Source organism: Anolis sagrei, chromosome 3, assembly GCF_037176765.1.
Source record: "Anolis sagrei isolate rAnoSag1 chromosome 3, rAnoSag1.mat, whole genome shotgun sequence".
In the NCBI taxonomy this organism is placed as follows: Eukaryota; Metazoa; Chordata; class Lepidosauria; order Squamata; family Dactyloidae; genus Anolis; species Anolis sagrei.
This window is the reverse complement of record NC_090023.1, coordinates 61,553,029-61,578,261: the sequence shown is the minus strand read 5'-3', so window position 1 is coordinate 61,578,261 and position 25,233 is coordinate 61,553,029. Positions and strand designations below refer to the sequence as shown.

At 40.3% G+C, this 25,233-nt stretch overlaps 1 protein-coding gene across 1 annotated transcript in view; it reads left to right on the top strand.

The window, feature by feature from the left end:
• The first annotated feature begins 1,567 nt into the window (after window positions 1–1,567).
• NRIP1 (nuclear receptor interacting protein 1) overlaps window positions 1,568–25,233 on the top strand; it is a 100,316-nt gene continuing 76,650 nt past the window's right edge. Inside the window, exon 1 of the mRNA XM_060770502.2 lies at window positions 1,568–1,880. The gene's annotated coding sequence lies outside the window, so the exon portion shown is untranslated. The remainder of the gene's footprint in view (window positions 1,881–25,233) is intronic.

Here is a 25,233-nt window from a genome sequence, read left to right as displayed (position 1 = left end):
AAGCCTTTTCGCGAACCACCATGAGAATTTCGGGGGGGGGGGGGGCTGAAGCCCCCCGAGCCCCCCCCCCCCCCGGCTACATGCCTGGTGGGAGAAGATGCAGATCAAGAATAAATAATAATAATAATAATAATAAAACTTTATTTATACCCCGCTACCATCTCCCCAAGGGACTCGACGCGGCTTACATGAGGCCGAGCCCACAGTACATCAGCAAAAAACATCAAAGCAGTAATACAAAACAATAAAATAAAACTCATAAACAAAAAATAGGCAGTAAACATCGATAATAACACAGTAACATTTAAAAACCAATGGTTGGGCCAAATGTAATAGTTAAAATTAAAAAAATAATGCGGGACAAGACCAGGTGAAATATAACTAGAATAGAATTTCGGAAAAGAATGGGGTGTACAGACAGTTCTAGATCACTAATAAGGTGTAATTAGGAACATATTGGTGGGAGTTTCCTTATTCTGGGAAGGCACACTGGAACAACCACGTTTTCAAGCTCCTCCTAAAAATTGCCAAAGTTGGGGTGTGCCTAATATCCTTGGGGAGGGAGTTCCAGAGTCGGGGGGGGGGGCACCACCGAGAAGGCCCTCTCCCTCGTCCCCACCAATTGCGCCTGCGATGGAGGTGGGAGCGTGAGTAGGGCCTCTTCAGATGATCAAAGAGATCATGTGGGTTCGTACACAGAAATGTGGTCATGCAGGTAGGCAGGTCCCAAACCATTCAGGGCTTTGTAGGTAAGAACCTGCACCTTGAAGTGGGAATAGGGCTCCACAGTCACCTACAGACCCACCACCAGTACATTGATCTTGGAAGACTATCCTACTCGGACAACGAGGGATCGCCTAAGGAAGTAAGTAAAGTACCACCGGGGACTCCTACTGGAGCTGATGTGGTCTACCCAATGCCATTTTCTGAATCAGCACCTCAAATAACCAAAGAGAATCTAAAGTTGACTGAAAACTGATTTGTAACCCTTTTGGTACTAATGTTGGAGAGTGGTCCCTGGTCAAAAGAAAGGTTGAGAACCACTGCTGTAGTGTGTAAATGTTATGAGAAATGAGAAGAAAAAACATCTTTGGAATATGTTATGATGTTACCCATCATTTCTCCCCCCCCCCCCCCCCGAGATGTATTGTATTCCTTGTTACAATGGCTACTATGTCTTGGCCCTTCCCTCTTCTCAAGGGTCTGTTGAACCTTGGGCTTTGCTAGTAAACCTGCGTGACTGTCGCAAAAGGAAGCCTGCCTTCAAAGTGTGTCACCAACAAACAGGAAGGGTTTGAGGGAAGCTGCGTGCAGTCCCGACCGAGCCTGGAGGTGTCCCTCCCCGCCCTGGCTTCCCAAGGCATCTGCCTTCCTGTGTCAAGGGGGTGGCGGGGGAGAGAGAGAGAGAGAGAGAGAGAAAGGGGGGAAGGAAGAAAACCCAGTGAGAAACTTGGCTGGAGCGATGAATGGCGAGGAGAGGAGGCGGGTGGAGGGATTGTGACAGGCGGAAAGGAGGAGGGAGAGAGAAAGGGAGGGAGAGAGAAGAGAGAGAGAGAGAGGGCAGGCGGGAGAGGAGGGAGGGAGGGAGGATCACAGGCTGCGGGTGAAGCTTTGAAAGTCAGCCTCACAGGCATTGCAGCAGAGCCCCGAACCGGAGAGAGAGGAGGAGGAAGAGGAGGAGGAGGAGGAGACTCGAGGCGTCTTTTCCTGTGGAGAGCCAGCGAGAGGCGCAGGAGGAGACCCGAGGGGGCGAGAGACGCCTGCCTTCCTCCCTGCTCTGCGCCTTCCCCGTTTCCCTGGCCATTCAAGCCTCCGGAGCCCGGGCGTTTTGGCCAAGCGAGGCAAAGGAGAAGAGGCCAAGCAGAGCGAGGCGGCCAAGGGTGAGTCGAGTGCCTGCTTGGCGACGCTGCTGCTGCTGCTGCCACCGTGGCTTGGCTGGGCCGCCTTTCCCCTCTTACGGAGGGGGAAGGAAGGGCGAGAGAGGGAGGAGGAGGAGCAGGAGGGACGGAGGAAATGGCCGCGGAGGTTGGCGGGGGGCTTTGGGGAGAGGCAGAGGGAGAAGAAGGCAGAGAGAGAGAGAGGGAGGCAGAGGCGCTGCCCTGGCAGATGGGCAGGAGCGCGGAGCCAAGAGGCGAGAGGGCTCAGGGCGCAAAGGGAGCCTCTCATTAGTCTTCTTCGCCTTTGAATAACAAGCTCGGGAAGCCAGGCTAGGAGCTGTCATTCCCGAAGGAGGGAGGGAGCATATCAACAACATTGTTTCCGGTAGCAGGCAGGCAGGTTTTCAATCCCCCCACCACCACCCACCACCACCTTTCCCTCTCTGAAATGGACACCTTACAACCTCACAACCTCTGAGAATGCCTGCCATAGATGCAGGCGAAACGTCAGGAGAGAATGCTTCTAGAACACGGCCAATTGAAACATTGACACCTACCTCCAACAGACAAGAGTTCTTTATCCCACCCTGGACAACCCACAGATATACAATCCCCATTTTCCTAGTTTCCAACAGACCTCTCAACCTCTGAGGATGCCTGCCACATATTTGGGCGAAATGTCAGTAGATAATGCTTCATGGCCAGACAGTCTGGGAAACTTACAAAAAAACAGTGATTCTGGCCATGAAAGCCGCCAACAAAACGTTGGACACTTAAAGTTTGATCATCCCTTAGGGCCCTTCCGCACAGCCCTATAGCCCAGGATATCAAGACAGACAATCCCACAATACCTGCTTTGAACTAGGTAATCTGCATCCACACTCAGATAATGTGGGGTTTTCTGCCTTGATATTCTGGAATATAGAGCTGTGTGGAAGGGCCCTCAGATAACTCAGTTCAAACCAGATATTGTGGGATGTCCTGCCTTGATATTCTGGGATATAGGGCTGTGTGGAAGGGCCCTTAGACATGGGTGGGCAGGGAAAAGTTGGGGTCTCCCCCTTCCCCTCAGTGCCTCTTTTGACTGATTGAAATCACCAGGAATCCCCTGAAATGTTCACCTCTTCTGCCTTGTATTCCCCAGCCCTTTTACACAGCCCTACATCCCAGAATACCCAGGCAGAAAATCCCACATTATCTGAGTGTGGACGCCGATAACCCAGTTCAAAGCAGATATTGTGGTATTTTCTGCCTTCATATTCTGGGATATAGGGCTGTGTGGAAGGGCCCTGAGTATAGGTTCAGATAACCCAGGGCCCTTCCACACAACCATGTAACTCAGAATATCAAGCCAGAAAATCCCACAATATCTGCTTTGAACTGGGTTATCTGAGTCCACACTGCCATATATTCCAGTTCTAAAGCAGATAATGTGGGATCTTATTCAGCTTTGTGGAGGGGGGTGGGGTGCCAATTCAAAGCAGATATTGTGGGATTTCCTGCCTTGATATTCTGGGATATAGGGATGCCAAGAAGCCCCCCCCCCCCTTTCCCTGAATTATCCCAAGTCTTGTGCGCCATGGCTGCGGCGGCGCCTCTCAGGAAGCCAAGCTGGGCACAGGCTCGCACAGCTTTGAAAGATCCATGCACTTTGACTGCCATGGCTCTGTGCTAAAACTCTCTGGTGTTGCAGTTTTACAAGGTCTTACGCCTTCTCTGCCCAAGAGTGCTGCCGCCTCACCAAGCTACACGTGGCTATGGGCCCTTCCACACAGCCCTATCTGCCAGAATATCAAGGCAGAAAAGCCCACATTATCTGAGTGTAGACCCAGATAACTCAGTTCAAAGCAGATATTGTGGGATTTTCTGCCTTCATATTCTGGCATATAGGGCTGTGTGGAAGGGCCCTATGATTCCAGAGCACTGAGCCCTTGTGTGCTGGCAGGATTGCTGGTCAGTGGTTCAAATCCAGGGAGAGCGGGTTGAGCTCCCTCTGTCCGCTCCAGCTCCCCATGCGGAGACATGAGAGAAGCCTCCCACAAGAATGGTAAAAAATCAAACACCTGGGCTTCCCCTGGGCAATGTCCTTGCAGATGGCCAGTTCTCTCATGCCAAAAGCGACTTGCAGTTTCTCAAGCTTCTCGTGACACAAAAAAGGGCCCGTCAACACTCAAACATATAACTCAGAATATCAAGGCAGAAAATCCCACAATACCATCTTTGAATAGAGGGTGGTGCAATGGGTTAAACCCTTGTGCCGACAGGACTGAAGACTGATAGGTGAGTGGGTAGAATCTGGGGAGTGCAGTTTGCGCTCCCTCTCCCCATGCAGGGACATGAGAGTAGCTTCCCACAAGGATGATAAAACATCAAACATCTGGGTGTCCCTTGAGCAATGCCCTTGCAGACCGCCAATTCTCTCACACCAGACACGACTTACAGTTTCTCAAGTTGCTACTGACATGAAAAAAAAAATCTTTGAACTGGGTTATCTGAATCCACACTGTCATATATTCTAGTCCAAAGCAGAAAATATAGGATTTTATTCAACTGTGTAGAAGGGGTCTCTGACTGCATCCATTCCACAGTTGGGGTGCCCCCTTGGTCTCCCCTCTTTGCCTCCTCCTCTTCCTCCTCAGCTCTCCTTTCAAAGGGATGATCTCCCCTCCTTAGTCGCCTGCAAAACCACACCAGGCAAGGCCATGCCTTATGTCAGTCTCTGCTCAGCTCCTGTTATTTATTCACTCCCTTTCCATATCCAAACACATGCACCCAACCAGGGCTGGAGACCTTCAGATTTTTTAGTCATGATTCTTCCGCCCCCTCTCATGTGTCACAGACAAACCCCCACACCATCCTCCGTAAAAGGTGCTTTCTCATCATTTTGATCATATATACACTTTTGTGCCCTCCTGTAACCAGTCTTCTTTTGAGGCAAAGGTCTCTATTTAAAGCCCTTGCGCCGTCTGTTGCTCCATATACTGATAACAACATCTCACCTTATCATGATCCAGTGCTGCTAACAGAGAACATGAATCCAAAGATATATATACACACACACCTTTAATTCTTGAGGGATTGTAATTGAAAACACAGGCTCATGACTAAGAGTTTTATAAAATGATAGAAGGTTATTCTTGGTAACATTAAGTGCTTTTATTTGTTTGTTTTTTTGAATGTATTGTGATTTGGTTTAAGATGGCAAATGTTTTGACAGGCATGGGCATCTTAGAATATCTTATAGGCTTTCCAGCTGTGGAAGTGATATTTAGGGAAACATTCTAGTATATGTTACATTTGGAAAGACAAACTTAAAAAAAAATCTTAGAATTCACACTGAAATTCATTTGGTACTGGGTTATGGCACAATACGTTGGTATATATGTGTCTTTAAGTTGCCTGTTGATTTATCGCAACTCCATGAATTTCATAGTATTTTCTTAGACAAGAAATACTCAGAGATGGTTTTGCCAATTCTTTCTGAAATATAGTCTGCAGCACTTGTTGGTATCCCTGGTGGTCTCCCATCTAAGTCCTAACCAGAGCTGGCCCCGCTTAGCTTCCTAAATCAGACAAGACATGGTGCCTTCTGATGTATTTAGGTTCTGGTGGCACAATTTAAATAATTATAGAGTTGATTAGGAAAAGAGCTCAAATTCAATGCTGGATTTAGAAAAAAATGGTGGTTTCATTCATGTAGATATGCTCACCTGATGCAGATCTTTCTTCTTTAGCTATGGAATGAAATGTCTTATAGTGGCAGATGTGAGTGAATCCGTGTTTAAATGTTATTGCTCTGTGATCTTATGATGTAAGAGTATGCAGAGCAGAGTATAGAAATATCTGCTGGGAAAATGTTGGTAATAAGTGTTTTTAATAGTGGCAAAACAATTCTGTGAAATGCATGACTTCTCACGTAGTGCAGATTGTTAAAACTAAAGTTACAAAAAAAGATTGACTTTTTAACTTTAACTGGCATGGTAAAAGAGATCATATATTTGAGTAAAGTGATTGCAAAGCGATTGTACAAATAGACAAATGACAAATATTGAGGGTGTGGCACAATGACTAACTTGATCAATCGATAGTTGTGTTAGGGAACTGCAGTCTTCCATGTGTCTTCGCTGTCTTAACTGTCTAGGTTTACTTTCCATGTTTTGAATAGTAAAAAAGGAACAAAATTGGATTGATCTTAGCAGAAATGTTTTGCCTCACATCTTTTAGGATACAGTTCTGTTCTGTGAGGGACAAGTGCAAGGTGTAATTTCAAGACAACAAAAATTAAAACGAAATACTTGCAGTTTGTTTCATTTTTCAGCATTTGTAATACGCTTAAGGCACTTTTCTTTGGGAATTGATAGGTTCTTTCAGTTTTTTTTCAATATTTAGAGATATGCAAATTCTCTTTGAGGGATTATGGGTCTAAAACTGGGTCAGAAATGAATATGAGTGTTTTCTTATCAACTTTTGATATCTGTTAGGCAGAGGCTACAAAACCTCTACAGTGTATCTTCATGTAGTAGCAAGTCGGGTGTGGGCACAAAAAATTATTTGTGCCTTGATCCTATGTTTGCTGAGTAGCTGGAATTATCTTTAAAATTAAAACGTCAGATAACTTTTACTGTTTTCTTCGTATCATGTTGGAAAACTTAAGTTTCAGGGTGAGGAATTAGACACTTAACAACAAATTTTGTATGGGAATTCGTTCTGTCAAATTAGAAGTGTCGCTAAATGTGACTTGAATTTTACTTGAATCTTTCAAAAAATATATAGGTGGCATCCACAAGAGAAGAGATGATTAGTTACTAGATCAGAAGAGCATGAAGAAGTACTTTAACCCTTTCCACCTTTGTTATAGTCCTGAAGAAAATTTCATCACCTGAAGCCTGTTTTCCCATCCAGACAAAATTCCTCTTTAGCATCAGTGCTAAAGGAAATATTCCCCTTCATATGACATTGCATAGAGGAAAGGGTTAAATCTGACCTCCATGGTCACTGTGATTCTGTTAATTATCACTCTTCAGGGAAAGCAATGTTTAGCAAAAAAGACTATACATATATTTAATGTCACACCTACTTTGGTTTGCTGATTGGTTCTTTCATTCTTTTAGTATTCTTACATAATTTCTGAATCAGAAAAGTGTCACTCAAAGCATTAAATAAAAATATGTGTGTGTGTATATCTATATCTTTATCTATATCTATATATGCTGGAGCCCCTGGTGGCACAGTGGGTTAAATCGCTGAGTTGCCGAACTTGCTGACAGAAAGGTTGGCGGTTCAAATCCGGGGAGCAGGGTGAGCTCCCACTGTTGGCCCCAGCTTCTGCCAACCTAGCAGTAGATCAGTAGGTACCACTCAGACAGGAAGGTAATGGCACTCCATTACCTTCCGTAACTCTTTGGCTTAGAAATGGAAATAAGCACCACCCCCCAGAGTCAGACAGACTAGAGAATGTCAAAGGGAAACCTTTACCTTTACTTTTATATATATGCAAAAGCCTATTTTTTCCTCAAGAAATACACATGAAAAATGTAAATATCATTTTGACTATTGCTTCTTGAATATACCTTAGATTTTTAATGTTCAACATCGGTACAAGAGTTTCCTTTTAATAGTATCTCTATATATACTTTGAGTGGCGAGCAATGGTTTTATACAGTTTTGCGAAATGATTGTGTTTTTGGAAGCTTATTAGGATCTCTCAACGAATTTCAGGGAAACCACTGTAATGTTTATGGATGCTTTTTGTTCCTCTGCTCCTAGCAAAGTAGAACCATAGGAGACTTTAGGTAATCCAGTGCCTTCTTGGTTAATATGGACCAATCAAGACTTAAAAGGTGAGACCAGCATATGGTACATATATCAGGATCCTCTATAGCATACAGGTGATGCAGGATTTTCTTGGTAGTAGACACCCCATAAAGGGTTCCTTGCATCCAGAATGTATAAAAAAGCAGTGCTCATCAAAATGTACTGTCTTGAAAATGGAGTATGTGAAAGGAAAAAAGTAGACCTCATTCTCAGTTCTTATAGGGCAAACAGCTGGCTTCTCAGCTGCAGGCTTATGATGTTCAAAGCAGCTCTACATTCAGAGTTCCAGATATAAGCCCTAGTGAACCCAATAAACCTTCCTTTTGAGTAGACATGTTTAGAATTGTGCATTAGGGCCAGGAAGTTTCCAGTTTAAATCGCTAGGTGGTTTTGGCCAGAAATGATTTCGCAGATGCCTGCCGTACAAAATTGTTGTAAAGATTGTTGAGATAAGGAATAGTTTGAAAAGCACAGTGTGTTTTCCATTTGTATGCTTTACGCAAATTATTTTTGAACTTTTGAACTGATGAACAAGGAAACTTTTTTTTCTGCAACATTTAAGTCAGTGTCAAATTACCTAATTGTGTTTCTGATATCTCATTCAAGAAACTACAATGTACAAGTGTGAAATTTGTGGCTGTCCAGATGTTGAATTCTAGCTCCCATGAGTCCTAGCCAATGGTGAGGAGTGTTGTGTTATGGTTCAGTCACATCTGGAGGGCCTCATATCTGGTGCAACACAAGGGATATATAACATGTATGTTCATGGGAGTTTGAAATGGCTGGATGAAAACAAACCTAGAGGGATATAATTTTCAAAAAAGATTGGATAAATTAATGGATAATAGGTTTATTAATGCAGCAGAGTCTCGCTTATCCAACATAAACGGGCTGGCAGAACTTTGGATAAGCGAAAATGTTCGATAATAAGGAGGGATTAAGGAAAAGCCTATTAAACATCCAATTATATTATGATTTTATAAATTAAGTACCAAAACATGATGTTTTACAACAACTTGTTAGAAAAAGTAGTTCAGTACATAGTAACATTATGTAGTAATTACTGTATTTACAAATTTAGCACCAAAATATCGCAATGTATTGAAACAGCTGTGGATCCGGGTAGGAGGCAGACTGTGTTGGATAATACAGAACGTTAGATCAGGGAAGGTTGTATAAGTGAGACACTACTATAGTTAATAGTAATTATATCAAATGTTGTTGTTGTTGTTGTTGTGTGCCTAAGACAAATCTATCATGAGGTTTTCTTGGCAAGATCTGTTTAGAGGAAGGTTGTCTTTACCTTCCCCTGAGGCTAACCATTCATGACTTTCCCAAGGTCACCCAAGGGGTTTCCATGTAGTCCAATGCTCTGACCACTGCGCCAACCTGGCATTCTCTATATCTAACTAGACTTCCCATAATAAGAGGAACTACATTTCTGAATATCAGATGTGTACAGCATGAGGAGCTGTTGCTCCAGTGTTCTATTTAATACACTTCTGAGAGGCAAGAGATCGGTTTAAGCAAGGCTCATCCAATGCTCTTCCACTGAACAATTGAACATGAATATGATTCAGATTACAAGGAAAAAGAGTTCACTTAAACATGTGGAAGATCCTCTTTACTGTGTAAGCTGTCCAAAAGTGGAACAGCATGCTGTGGAGAATGGTGGAATTCTCCTTCTTTGGAGATTTGATGGCTATCTCTCAGGAGTATTTTATTTGTCTATTCTAGTCTGGTATAGAGGGACTATATGGCACTTCAGGTCCCTTCCAACTCTGTGATTTTTTAATTTTAAGTTCCTTTCCTCATCAACGATGAAGAATATACATTTATTTCAAACCACATATCCTAACTGTTTGTGGGTTAGATCTAAGTCTATGTTCACAGAAATAAAAAGACGAAACTGTATTTCCTATGTTTGTCTCTCCTCACCAGCACTAGGGTCCCTTCAGGATGCTATATGCCATGCAAGATCTTGCTAAGTGGAATAAGGTGAGGTGAATGAGAGATGTCCTATCGCAATAAAGGAAATATTTAGTAAGTTGGGCAGAATAAGGCCATATAAGTCTCTGCCAGGTTTTTTAATTATTCTTTCCTGCCTCCACAAAATTATTGGATTTTGTGATTCTTTGAATGTTTCTTAGTGTTGTGTGTGGGGGCTGATGAGGACAATAGCAAGTAGAAAAATTACATCAGCTCATGACTACCTTTTTTGACGGGCACATATTTGGATCTGTTGCATTGTGTCTGATGTCATCCAACAACTAGCAATTTACCCATTATTGTATGAAGAATTGAAAGCAGACAATGATACATTCACTCAAAATCCTTATCTCATGACTTGATCAAAAACAATGTTTAGCCCAAAATCTTATCTCATCCCTGTATGCATTCTATGACAAAAGCAGCAGTACTGCCCCATCAGTCATTGAATAATAAATAGGCAAATTTATTTTCTGTTTAGTTTTCTGTAATTTGAAAGGATAGACTACCTTAATGTTCTCATTAAAGTAAATGGAAATATACACATCATTCAGAAATGTATATTTATTTTATATTCTTAAATAAATAAATGTTAATTATAAAACAATTTTAAACAGCTATACTTATTGCTATTTGCAAACAGGTTTTAAATGCCTTGAAATTTGAACTCACTTTCTGATGCTTACCTATATTTTGTATTTTACTATGTATAAGTTAAGGGTCTCTGATATTTTTTATGTTGATTTGTATTAAAAATGCAATCCTATTTGTTGTTGGTATGTGCCTTCAAGTCATCTCCAACTTATGATGATCCTAGCCGTTGCATCTTTTCTTGGCAAGATTTAGTTAAGGATATTTGCCATCCCTCTCCTCTTAGAATGAGAATTTATTTATTTATTTATTTATTTTATTTACTATATTTATAATGCATTCTTCTCAACCCCGAAGGGGATTCAGAGTGGCTTACAGATTATGGCAAAATTCAATGCCGCATTATACAAACAAATAACAAAGATATATCAAATTCTATAACAATTTAAACATATAAATGCAATAGAACAGATTCAAACACAATACAAGTCCCATCGTCATTATTGAAGCTGCTACATTGAAGTCAGAATATTACACTACTCTCCAAAGGCCAGCCAGGTCTTTAACATTTTCCTGAAGTCCAGGAGGGAAGGGGCCAGTCTGATCTCACTGGGAAGGGAGTTCCACAGCTGAGGGGCCACCACTGAGAAGGCCCCATCTCCTGTTCCCACCAGTCATGCTTGCGAAGGGAGTGGGATCAAGAGCAGGGCCTTCCCAGCTGATCTTAAGGCTCTAACTGGCTCATAAAGGGAGATATGTTCAGAGAGGTAAGTTGAACCAGAACTGTTTAGGGCTTTATAGGCCAAAGCCAGCACTTTGAATTGAGCCCAGTAGCAAACTGGTAGCCAATGGAATTGATGTAACAGGGGGGTTATGCACTCCCTGTACACCGCTCCAGTGAGAAATCTGGCTGCTGCCCATTGGACTACACATAGAGTGCTGTCATCCATTGGTTTATCCACGGACATCCATTGGCTTTTCATGGTAGAGTGAGAATTTGGATCTTGTATACCACAATCTAGTTCAGTATTCAAACCAGTGCACCTGGATGGCTCTCAAGGGTATTAAATACTATTCATTATGCTTATTCTGACAACAAGAAAAGAGCAAAATATTTTCATAAATGGACTGAACTGTGTAATTTTTTAGCAATACCATGCATGCAATGCCAGCTTACCATGATAGTTGAAACAACAAAATCTTATGGTTGTATCTAATGGGAGACTCAAACAGTCTTTGATCCAGTTGAATGCCACAGGGAGGAAGGTGTATTGTGACAATTCCTTCTCTTTTGTGTCACTTCTCACATACAAAGGTTACTAACTATATGAAACATATTGGAAGGGGGTGGTTCACTAAAAATGGAAGCTCTTCCACTTTGCTGACAGAAGGCTTTGCTGGTTTGAAGTTCCCTCCTCCAGTGAATTTGAATCCACTTATATGTAACCCATTACAATTATTATGAAAAACAGCCTAGCACAAAATATAGCACCATGGAGTGTAAAGAATTGCATAATTTTGACACCTTTTTATTTTGCATGTTCTGATGGTGTGGCTGAAATGTTATTATCAGCATAGTAGTTCTTTTAAGAACTATAATTCTTCATCTGAGAATCATGTGTTTGAGTCACCTTTGGGGACAGATTGCAGAATTCTGTCACAAGTGTCACAAAGCAGAGCGGGTGGATGAGACCATCTTCCACTGAGTCATGTAAATGCCATCTTTTCATATATTTTTGTGGGTCCTGTGCCCTTTATAACATTTTGATAATGCACCAAATTTACATGGATAAAGATTCAGCAGATTACTCTGATTAAAGTCAGGCCCAAAGGCAGTTAAAGCATTGGGTTAGATAGGCATATGGTAACTCTAGCTTTATCGGAAAATGTCCATTAGATGGAGGTTTTAGGACTGGGTTGTTGTAGGTTTTTTTCGGGCTATATGGCCATGTTCTAGAGCATGGCCATATAACCCGAAAAAACCTACAACAACCCAGTGATTCCGGCCATGAAAACCTTCAACAATACATTGGTGTTAGGACTTCTTATCGATGAAAAATTGTAGTTCGCATTCTGCTCAGTATTGACTATGCTGCTTGAATTTGCTAGACCTGAGCATGGCTGATGAAGACAGGATTATTTGGAGGTCTTTCATTTTTAGGGATGCCATAAGTTGAAGTTGGCTTGACAGCATTTAACAATAAAAGCTGAAGTTAATATTTTAGTAGAATTCACATTTATAGTTATTGTACCTTTGCAACAGCTGAATAATGCCCCCTTCAACCTATCTTTTTAACCCATGCAACAAAATAATTTCTAAGGAACTCGAGAGCAGGGCAGCATGTGGACTCTCCAGATCTGCAGTTCCCTCCGAGCATGGATCATTATGTTCTATACATAAAATGGCATTGATATGCTTCAGCACAGTACATGTCACTGTCATTTCATAATATCAGATGTGCGTCCATGAGGCCCACTGTACTGTAAAAGATACATAAATGAAAAACTAGATTTTAATGATATGGAGTATTTTCTAGCACTGAAATAAAATATCTTTTAGTATAGAGCGGGCTAAAGCAAGGCTAAAACATTGGTATTTTAGAAAACTGGGTTACCGTTTAGAAGATTAGCGAGGGTTTAGGAACTCTGCCTGGCATTCTGTTTTTTAGTTACAGATTCATAACTTCTCAATATTTAGTAGTAATGAGTAATGATTGTGACACTGTTGTCATGGTCATAAATACCCCTCCAAACTATCCAACATCTAGCAGGCTTATTGATCGAAGGAGGTTGGGATGCAGGTTTATGCTCTTTCCATTCCTCTCTATCAGTGAGAGAAACTGTAGCAAACAGAAGCAGAATTCTTGTCACAGATCCTTGATAGAAATCCTTGTTTGCTAGTGACAAACCCAATGGTTAGCAGAATGGACCTCCTACACCGGATGGAGCTGATGGCTCTTAGCATGGGCTTGGGGAGGCCGACCAGGGGATGTTACTTACTTCTTCATATATAAGTATCAGGCAGTGAAGCATATCAGTGTCTTATTTTTTGTTATGTTTTTGAGTATACCCAGAAATGAGGATCGTTTTGTAAATTTAAACTATATGTTTTAGATTTTACAGTATATATTGTCATTTCAAATACATTATATTGTATTTGATCCCATGTAAGGTATTGGTGGCTAAAATGATATGTTTTGGAGTTACATATGAACCAGTTTGAGCATTAAGATTGGCTGGAGAGGTCCTGCTCTCGGTCTTACTGTTGTCGCAAGCACAATTGGTGTAAACGAGACAGGGCCTTCTCAGTGGTGGCCCCACAGCTGTGGAACTCCCTCCCCAGTTAGAAAACAACTCAAAATCAGGCTATGCCAGCAGGTGTTCTGTGAGTGATAGTACTACTGAAGCAGCTAAATGGCAATCATAGGATTGATGCAATGTCTAAAATGACTAATATATTTTATGTCCATGTTTGATGTGTTTTTGTTTAGTTTTAATGGTTTAAATTCATAATTATATGTTATTGATTTAGATGTGTTATTATTGCTTTTATATCTACATTTGGCATTGAATTTTTGCCATTTATTATATTGTACAATGCTTTGAGTCCCGTCCCGTCCCCCCCCCCCCCCCCCGCCGCCGCCGCCGCCACCGGGGTGGGAAAAGAGATATAGAAATGCAATACAACAACAACAACAACAATGTGATGAGAAATGTTTTCTTGTGAGCATGCATTGTTTCAAATTTAACAAAATGAATAACTACAATAATAGTTAGATACAGAAGTTCCAATGTTATAATTAACATACATAGGGATTTTGTATAGTTATATGTAAACAAAGGGAGAGGTTATGTTAAAATGAGTAGGGGAATTACCTGATGAGTAGATCAAGGCAAATCTGAAAATGTTTACTCCATCTAATATTTTGCACATGAAAGCAATGTCAAATCTGGTGCATTCTAAATTTACATGTAATCTCACCAATATGAAATATAAATTTTTTGATCTGTGTCTTCAAGTCGTTTTTGACTTATGGCAACCTAAAGCGACCCTATCACAAGATTTTCCTGGCAAGATTTGTTCAGAAGGGGCTGAGACTGTATGACTTCTCCAAGGTCACCTAGTGAGTCTCCCCATGGTTGAGCAAGAATTCAAATCCTTGTACCTAGAGTTGTCCAGTGCTCAGACTGCTATAATGCATTGGCTTTCAACATATATAACATGCATAGCCTTATAACGCATCAGAGTCTTTGTAATTATTTAATTTAATTTATGTAACTTTTAAATAATCTAATATTTAATATATTGTATAAATGTCAATTTAGTTCATCTGATTTTTCTATTATATGACCACACATCAAGACTTTGAGTTCACTCTTAATCAGTGATAAAATAGATCTCTACCGACTACATTTTTAAATCGTGTCAGAAACTACTTGAGAACATACTGCAAGTTGCTTCTGGTGTGAAAGAATTGGCTGTCTACAGAGACATTACCCGGGGAACGGCCGAATGTGTTACTATCTTTCTGGGAGACTTCTCTCATGTCTCTGCAAGCTAGAGCTGACAGACCAGAGCTCACCCCATCTCGTGGATTTGAACCGGCAACCTTCAGGTCAGCAACCCAACCTTCGGGTTAGCAGTCCAGCCGGCACAAGGGTTTAACTAACTGCCACCATGGCTCCTACTCGCACACTAAATTCATAGTGTGTGAGAGAACTGTGTGTGTATTTGCAGAACTATTGGCTGCACTTGTAGGACCAAAGAAGCATACTTATGCAACTCATGGTAAAGTGCAGCTGCTTGTACAACTATTTTTATTCTGGCATACTCTGCAAGAGGGTACCAACAATTAATTACACACACACACACAGTTAATCATGCAAGGATTGAGATTATTTTCAATAAATAAGGATCAATAGTCGTACATTGTAGTGTGTACCCAACCCTGTCACAGATGTCAAGGGTTTTGGCCAACTTGGAACAGAATAGAATGTTGTAAGAGACGAAGTCTTTTTGTCTTTTTCATCCTTCAGAAATTTGTACATAACTATGGGATATAGCACTTAATGAGCTCAGGATTTCTGTGTCCTCAATATTCTGTAGATTCTGAAATATTGCATGGCCTGTGTGTGTGTGTGTGTGTGTGTGTGTGTATATATACACACACACACACACACACACTGTGTGTGTGTGTGTGTGTGTGTGTATATATATATATATATATATATATATATATATATATCTCAGGATCATTTCCCAATTTAGGTGGTAAATTTCGGGCAGGTGGAAACATTGTGTAGGCTTAGAGAAAAGTAGTTTTTACTTTCTGTAGTTTGGTTGGCATTTAATATTTTACAGCAAGTTTTTCGCTTAACATGTTTGAACTTGTACTAGATAGGGTTAATAGGTTAGCACAAAGGGTCGGATTATAAGACATTAGGCTTAATTAAGGGAGAGCAGGAGTGGCAGGAGTATGTGACAGCTAAATGGGTTTCCCACAGACTAATGTCAGTTACAGTGCAACCGTACCTCAACTTAAGTGAGTTATTTTGTTCAGAGGGCAATGGTGATTAACAGTCTGACATGCTAGACATTTCTGGCCAATCCCATCTGTTTTAGAGGTTAAGAAAGCACACCTTTATGAGCTGATGGATTGATTTGTGTGCCTGTCTGGTAAAGATTAGAAGTCCAAGGCCAATGCAGTAAATGTCAGTTAAAGAATGTTGCACTTTCTTACTAGTTTTTTTAACTGTCACCTGTTTTGTACTAAGGCTAACTGTGTCTATAAAGCTGCTATGGAATAAAAATAACACTTCTCAGCCCTGAGAACAGATGGTGTGAAGTAGAATAAATCCAGTATGATACATTTCCTTACATTTTCATTTTTTTGAAATTATTTTTGTTATGTTGCTAATAGCATAAGTCTTCACTTAACTTTGGCAAAATAGTGATGAAGAAATGGTTATAAACGTTGACTTTCTAGATAATTATCATACAATATGTTTAAAACACTGATTAAGACTTCTTTACATTTCCATTTACTGTATTGAGGGGAGTATTCTTTAAGAAAGCAAGTATACAGCTGTTTTAGTCTCTAGTGTCTCCAAAGGGAAACATATAATGCAGAGGTTATGCTAGCTTCAGGTTGTCAGGGCATGAGTGTACCAGGCACTGAAGTTAGTGTGTATGTTACTTGCCTACCTATTTGCCTGTTGTTTGTGTATATAGTGCTTGCGTACCTAGTTCCTTGCCTCTTGTTTTCTCTTCTAGTTGAAAATTTCTGCTGCACTTTTACCACCACTATTAACATGCATTGGTTTTATGTATTGTCGAAGGCTTTCATGGCCGAAATCACTGGGTTGTTGTAGGTTTTTTCGGGCTATATGGCCATGTTCTAGAGGCATTTCTCCTGACGTTTCGCCTGCATCTATGGCAAGCATCCTCAGAGGTAGTGAGGTCTGTTGGAACTAAGAAAAAGGATTTATATATCTGTGGACTGGTTTTAGTTTACCCTTTTCTATCCATGATATAGCAGCTGTTTAGAAGAAAGTTTCATCTCAAAATCATTTCACATACTGATTTAACACTGGCAGTTTTGGAAGCAGTGCATGATGATGTTGCTAGGTAGGCACTTTTGGAGAGAGACAATAAAAGGGAGTTTGGAAAGATAGAAGATAGCACAAGTGGGTAGAGATGGGAGAAGGACAATGGAAGAAAGATGGAAATGAGAGTTGAATGAAAGCACAGGAGGATATAAAGGATATGGATTAGATATAGAGATGGATAAAGATTTTGGAATGTAGTGACAGACATAACACCTATTCATTAATTACTTAAGCAAGCTGAATAAATACAAAAGCAGGTTTAATGTGCTAGCCTTTGTCCCTGGTTCCCTTTCATGCATTAAGGGCTTTGAAAATGAGAAATTCCTAAATTGATGGATATTCTGTGTATGAATTGGAACCCCGAGAAATTGGGATTACACTTTATGTCGAATCACTCTCTACCATATAGGAAGCTTTTCCAGGACGGATATACACAGACACTAAGATTGAGTCAGGAAGTGCATGAAACCAAACCACGTTGCGAGCTCCTATACAAGCATGTCAGGAACTAGGTTCTTGTGGGTTTTTTCGGGCTATAGAGCCATGTTCTAGAGGCATTTCTCCTGACGTTTCGCCTGCATCTATGGCAAGCATCCTCAGAGGTTGTGAGGTCTGTTGGAAGTAGGAAAAATTCCAACAGACCTCACAACCTCTGAGCATGCTTGCCATAGATGCAGGTGAAACGTCAGGAGAAATGCCTCTAGAACATGGCTCTATAGCCCGAAAAAACCCACAAGAACCTAATGATTCCAGCCATGAAAGCCTTCGACAATACATGTCAGGAACTGTTTTGAGGCTGAGAAGATGGCTGTAGTATCCACTGATTATGGATTGGAATGGAACCCCTTATTTTTTTTATTCCTTACCCAGTCTGCTGAAGTGCACTGATGCACACATCCATGTAATTTTGGGATCAGTGCTGGACCACAGCAGGGCAAATGGAATGAGAACAAAGGGAATGATGTGCTTTCCTCTTTTGTGGGAGTACTTGTTTATCTTCTGGTTAGCTGTGTTTTGGCATTTTTAAAAAGTGCGTCAGCACTAGCGGTGTCCTGACAAGTACTCTATATTTTCCAGTCCCTGCAAGAGATGAACTGTGATCATCTGAGTGGATTTTCTGGATTATTCCAGACTTTCTGGTGAGTTTTTTAAAATGTACATCAGAGGTGTAAGTTTTGTGGACATCCCACTCTCAAGCAGGCTTGGAACTGCACTATGGCATCTGTGTAAAACCAGTCACAGTGAGAAAGGTGTAATCCACATTTTGGAAGACAACAGCAATGTTGATGGAAGTGTAGGCATCGCATGTTTCAATTCCAGTGTGCTTACTTAGTATGGTTCACTAACAGCAGAAGACAACTCAGAAGCCTATGTTTGGTACTCAAAACACTCCCAGTTCTGGGTCTTTGTGTTTGTATGAGTGAATGCAAGCATAACAATACAAATATATGGATGTAAGACAGTGTGGGAAAATATTGAAGTGCACAAGTATATGCCTGGAGATAATTGCATTTATGCCAGAGTTTTGAGGAATGAGTGTATATGCACATGTGTGAACTGAAGGTTTTCTAGCACTATATTTTATCTTTTGTTCTTGTTCACCAACCCTTGCTTGTTTCATTTATTTTTCAAATGTCTTGGTGATCTAAAGTTGTATCATTCAAACACAAAGATAAAGTTTGATAGTTAGAGATTATTAGTTTTTAAAACTTGAAAGTCTCCTTACTCAACAACTTATACCTTTATTGATAATTTAAGCTTAACAAGTGATTCATTCTACCATCTTTATTTTCTTACAAAGTGGGTGATTTTTTGTAAAAAAAAAAACTGTACATAGTGTGAAACTCAAGTTTAATTGTATAATATTGTTATTATAGAACCACAAAGAGTCTTCAGCACACAATTTACTTAAGTATGGATTGATAGAAAGTAGTTATTGATGGAAAGTAGAGTACTACTAAACAGCAAAATTTTCTGTGATTTTGTTGTACCAGCTGTACTGAAAGGCTGTCTATGAACTTAAAATAAGTACTGCAACCAGTCAAATTATAGACATATCAGGCCCTGTAAACTTGGGGGTGGGGGCGCGTTATCATTTCTTCTACTCCAAAGCTATGTGTAATATATTGTTCCAGTAGAAATGGATATTGTTCAAGGTTCATGCGTAGTAAATTTCATTTTAAAAACCAGGTATAAGTCAAATTAGGTTGCAGTATATACTTTGGTTCTATATATTTTGGCTGCTGTTTGCAATGTTGAGGCTTCAACATATCTTGATTGATAAAGAAATGCATTTTGTTATTTAAGATAGTCTTATGATTATTGATTCTCCATGATTGTGGCATACTCATTCTTTTAAAGTGAAATATTGTTTACAACATTTATGTACTTAAACTAGAGTTACAATTTGAATTGATCAAACAGTTGATTTAGTAATTAAAGGTTAGACTCCTTCCAGCAAATTTGGCTAACTCATTTGGCACTATTTTAAAGCAACAAGAGCAGACTGCAAAAGAGGCTTATGGACTGCTTGCTGCCCAAACCTGGGGGAGGAGGGGTTTGGGCACTTGGGTGGCTGAGTGAGGGTGGTGGTGAGCTTGAGTGCTGAGCAAGGGGAAAGCAAGCAAGTGGGGTGGCGGGCAAGCGGGGCAGGCGAGCAGGGAGCAGGCACAGGAGAGCAACTGAGCAAGGGAGGCAGGATGATGAGCTGGAGGCAGACAATGGCATGTGTGCCAGGAGAGAGGGAGCTGCATGCCCCTTCTGGTATGTGTGCCATAGGTTCACCACTGCACTATGGGTTACCGAACACTGTTACAAAAGGAAGCCAGGACAGGGAGAATTTAGCCTTTTTGGATCTTAGTCCTGAGAGAAAAGCCAGGGAAGAAGACGAAGAGGAGGAGGAAGAGGAAGAGGAGGAACAGGTAGTGGTAGTGATAGTAGTGGAGTATGTGCTGCACCAATATAACTAGAAGAAAACATTAAGATTCAGTAACAGTGAAATCCTGTGCTTTTCTCACAAAAGAAAATACAGGTGGGTTCAATAGGGTTCATTTCCAAGGTAGAAGAGTATAAGATTACAGCCAAGGTTACTGTTTATCGTTTACCCAGTTAGCAGCTGTGACCAGTCCATTCTTTCTTTCTGGAAGAATAAAGAGTGCAACAGAGGTGGGTTTCATTATGTTTTTCTCCATCAGCTCTATGAAAACACTTCACCCATTCTGCAGTGATAACTAAAACCAAAGCTCCTCTCTCACTTTTGACTGCAGTAGCTCATAAAAACATAGAATAAACATTTCTTGATCAAATTACAATTGGATGACCCCAACCCCTACTGTTATAGGGGAAAAGAAAAGGAAAAACGTATTCAGTCCACTTTCATCACACTATACATATGCTTATTAAACATTTTGCTGTGTCAGTTACCATGTTATAAACTTAAAGTTTGGAGTATTGCTACATTGCTTCATAAGGATTGGGGGGGGGGGGCATAGTTCATAGGCGTTGTGCCAGTAACATTTCAAAAGACTGTTGAAAGTTGTGTCATTTAGACTTTTCCACTGATTGTCACTATACACCAAAAAAGGAAGAAGCTGGAAAGTAATTGCGGCCACAGACCTATAAACATTTGAGATGAAATACTATAGCATATATAGTTTTCAACAAACCTCACAACCTCTGAGGATGCCTGCCATAGATGCAGGTGAAATGTCAGGAGAGAATGTTTCTGGAACATAGCCATACAGCTCGGAAAACTCACAACAACCCTATAAAATATATTCTTTCCTCTTTAAATATACATAGAATCTCATTTTTATAGTCTTTTTTGATATAGAACACTGGGTTTTAAGCAACGGGAGTGAATCAGATTTTTCTTTTGTATTTATTGTTTACTGCGTTGCACACATCTGGTATTACGACCCCATCGTATGCAGTCTAGGTTCTCTTTCCATGTGCTTCAGAAATTGAGTCCCAGAGAGGCCATTCCATGACTCAAGGGCACTTCTGATGGGACTCTGTGAGACTCCACAGCACATGGGAACAGAGCCCAGACGGCTTCTTCAGGAGTTGGGTGCTATCCAACTCCAAACTGCAAAAAAAAAAAAAAAAAAAAAAAAAAAGAGAGAGAGAGAGAGAGAGAGACAACAGAGAAAAATGGGGAAAGGATGTGGGTTGGATGGTTGGCCATCTCAGAAGACTGACCTCGATGGTAGGTAATGAAGTAAGACAGTTCCCTCTGCTTTCCCCCAGCTCATGCAATGAAGCCCTTAGAGCAGTGGTTCTCAACCTGGGGTCCCCAGGTATTTTTAGCCTTCAACTCTCAGAAACTCTAACAGCTGATAAACTGGCTGGGATTTCTGAGAGTTGTAGGCCAAAAACATCTGGGGACCCCAGATTGAGAACCACTGCCTTAGAGTAAAGAGAGATGTTGAGAAACCCCTAAACAGCAGCAACTGCCTCCAGTCTAAAGGCCCTTCCACGTAGCCATAAAGCCCAGAATATCAAGGCAGAATAACCGACAATATCTGCTTTGAACTGGGTTCTCTGTGGGCCCTTCCATACAGCCCTATATCCCAGAATATCAAGGCAGAAAATCCCACAATATCTTCTTTGAACTGGGTTATCTGAGTTCATACTGCCATATATTCCAGTTCAAAGCAGATATTGTGGGATTTTCTGCCTTGATATTCTGGGCTATAGGGCTGTGTGAAAGGGCCCTGAGTCCACACTGCCATATATCCCCATTCAAAGCAGATAATGTGGGATTTTATTCAGCTGTGTGGAAGGGGCCTAGGTGGGAAGTATCAAGTTAGAGAAGAAAGGAATCAGGTTTTTCAGGACTTACAGTTCACCTTGCTCCGTATCAGCAGCAGCTGACTAGTAGTGGAGTAGCATGGTAGTAGAATGGAACTCAAATGCAATGTGACACAAATATATTTCCTAGGAATGCACAGCAGAAGAAGGCTATTGCTCTCATGCCCTACATGTTAGCCTTGCAGAGGCATTTCAGGCATGTGACAAGATTATGATCCCCAAAGTGGATGCAACTTGTATCTTTGCACTTGAATGAGCATTGATTCCATACAGCCATTGATTGACAACAAATTTATCACCTGACCTCCTATGATATGATGGACATCAAGACAAATATGTACTTTGGCAACCTTTCAGCTTATTTAAAAACGTAACATTCTATATACAGTATTTACCCAGTGTATGTGTACTACTTGTCTTCATTCTCACTATACTTTTCACTGTTGTATGTACTGGAAAATTATTTTAAAGCTCGAACCTGACTATCTAAATCAGGAGTCCCCAAAGTATGGCCCGTGGATGAGGCCCTCCAAGTTCATTTACTTTAGACTTGGGATCATCTTAAGTCTGAAACAACTTGAAGACACACAACAACAGTCCTAATTAACTTGACTATTTCATCAGCCAAAAGGAGGCCCACACTATCAATTGAAATACTAGTAAGTTTTTGTCGATTATTCTTCATTTTAAATGTTGTATTGGTTTTTGTTTTTTTTGCACTACAAATAACATATGTGCAGTGTGCTTAAAAATTAATTCGTCTTTTTTTCAAACTGTAGTCTGGCCTCCCAGTAGTCTTAGGGCCATTTACTGGCCCTCTGCTTAAAATGTTTGTGTACCCTTGATTTAAATATTCTGCTTGATACAAGAAGAATGTCTTTTAGAATTAATACTGATTTCATTTGAAATTGAAATTAGTAGAGGAATTTGGTTGAAGAACTTTTCCCCCACAAGGTTCAGAAGTGGTGTTTTCATTCAATAGAATGCAAGAGAATGCAATCATTAAAAATCACTATACCATTATTTATGAGTGAGCTGATTCTCCCTAGTATACCATATGGCTCTCTTACCATGATGTCACACAGAATGTTGGGAGGAGGGAGTCTATTTCTGTTCCTGCAAAATAATTCTTTATTGAAATAATGACAATTTTTGTTTATAAATTGCATTAAAGTATTTAGTAGTAGTAGTAGTAGTAGTAGTAATAATAATAATAATAATAATAATAATAATAATAATGGGTTGTTGTAGGTTTTTCTGGGCTATATGGCCATGTTCTGGAGGCAATTTTTCTCCTGACGTTTTGCCTACATCTATGGCAAGCATCCTCAGAGGTAATGAGGTCTGTTGGAACTAGGCAAAACTAGGTTTATATATCTGTGGAATGACCAGGGTGTGACAAAGGACTTTTGTTTGCTGGGGCTTTGTCACACCCTGGTCATTCCACAGATATATAAACCTAGTTTTTCCTAGTTCCAACAGACCTCATTACCTCTGAGGATGCTTGCCATAGATGCAGGCGAAACGTCAGGAGAAAAATTGCCTCCAGAACATGGCCATATAGCCCGGAAAAACCTACAACAACCCATGGATTCCGGCCATGAAAGCCTTCGACAATACAATTATAATAATGCTTTATTTGTAACAAGTTCTATTTCCCGAGAGCACCCAGGGTGGTTAAAAGTGCAATTTTGAGATACTTAATGTATCTTCTTCAGTTGCAATAAAAATCTCCTGATCAGAGTAATGGTCCATACTATCTTTCCTGTATAGACATCATGATTTTCTTTCCTCCTGAGAACTCTTTTGCACAGTCTCTTAGGAAATCCTGTTCCTTGATTATTTCTGGTAGCTGGTTTTGCTTTTTTATTTTGGTATTTTATTTTGAACTTTCTACAGTGTTATATTGTCCTTTATAAGATTAGACTTCCCCAGCTGCACCATAAATTTATAGAAAATGATTTTATTGTTGTATTAGATCTATTTTGATCCATTTTTAATACTCTTGCATAAAATAACTTGTTTTCATGGCTGATGCAGACTAGGATAGTGTTTTTTTATTTAGCTGTTCTGTGACCCTAATACTCATATCCTTGTTAGTCAGCTTCAGTTCAGAGTTATTATTGTCATCATCATCGTCATCATCATCATCACCCCCCCCCCCCCCCTTTTTTTGGTCATAACATGCATCACTTTACACACATGCATTGAGCATAGTTTGTTATTTTGTTGCCTAAACAGAGTTTTGAGAGCTCCTTTGGAATTTGTCATAGTTTCCTTTGGATTTACTTTCTCGAATAATTTTGTATCATCTTCAAATTTGTCATGCTACATCTCATTCCAACTCCAGGTACAGTAATTTATGAATAAGTACTTGCTCAAATACAGACACTGAGAGATACATCTTTTTACTCTCACCTTACTCGTCTTTAAACAGTTCTTCACTTGTAAGAAGGCATTTTCTCTTCCCCTGCAGTGTGCAAATCTTTAGTATCTCTGTTACTCCCGTATTATTTCTACCTCTCCTACCTAATTTTCTGTTGACTAGCACATCTGTACTGTAACTGATGGCTAGCAGCAACTTTCCAGGGGTTCAGGCAGGATATTCATCCAAATTTGGAAGTTAATCAGAACAAGACCAAAAAAGTCTTGTGCGAAAACAACCAAGGAATATCAGACATTTCTATACAGGGCTGTATAGAAATTTCTGATATTTTCTCGTGGTCTTCCAAATGTGTAGACACTTCCAAATTTGAATGAGGCTGGATACACTTCAGTGGTCATTAAGGGTGATTACTCATATTTTACAGACGACTATGCAGTGGAGTCAATTAGTTGAATTGTTTCTTGTCTTTTCCTTTATGTTAAAATACAAACCTCCTTTAAAGGGCAAAAGGACCAATACTGACTTTTCTGTTCCACTGACAGATATCTCAGTTGTCATGTTTCCATTCTAAGTAATTATAGTTTAGCACTGCCCTGATTGGTGTTCCATACACTAATTAATTATTTCAAGAATCATAAAATTTTATTAGAAATAGAATGAGAAATCATCTTTCAAGTGCATGAACTTTGTATGATAACCACTGCCATATAAGTGAGAATTGTCTCATGAACACTTTTAGCCCCAGCATTGTAATGTTGCTGTAATTCTCTTGTATGATTTTAAAAGGGTATCAGTATTTGTCACAGCAAAACATCAGTCTTTTTGGCATTTTGACAGAAAAAACCTATCCTAGATCAGACCAAAGCCCTATCAAAACAAACATTCTGTTACATCCATCAGGCTGCAAGTAGGATATGGTGCAACCCCATCATGTTTCCCAACAACTTATGTACATCTGTTTGCTGTTCTTTAATATTGGAGGTGATACATAACCTTCCTGACTGACAGCCAGTGCGTAGTAACTGGTATATCATTAGAGTGTATACTTTCATGTACTGTTACGCTTCTTCAGATAGAGTGTGACCCTGAACCACATTATGCAGTTTCACTTATCCACAGCTTCACTTGTTCACTTAGGCCTCCTGTAGAAGCCAC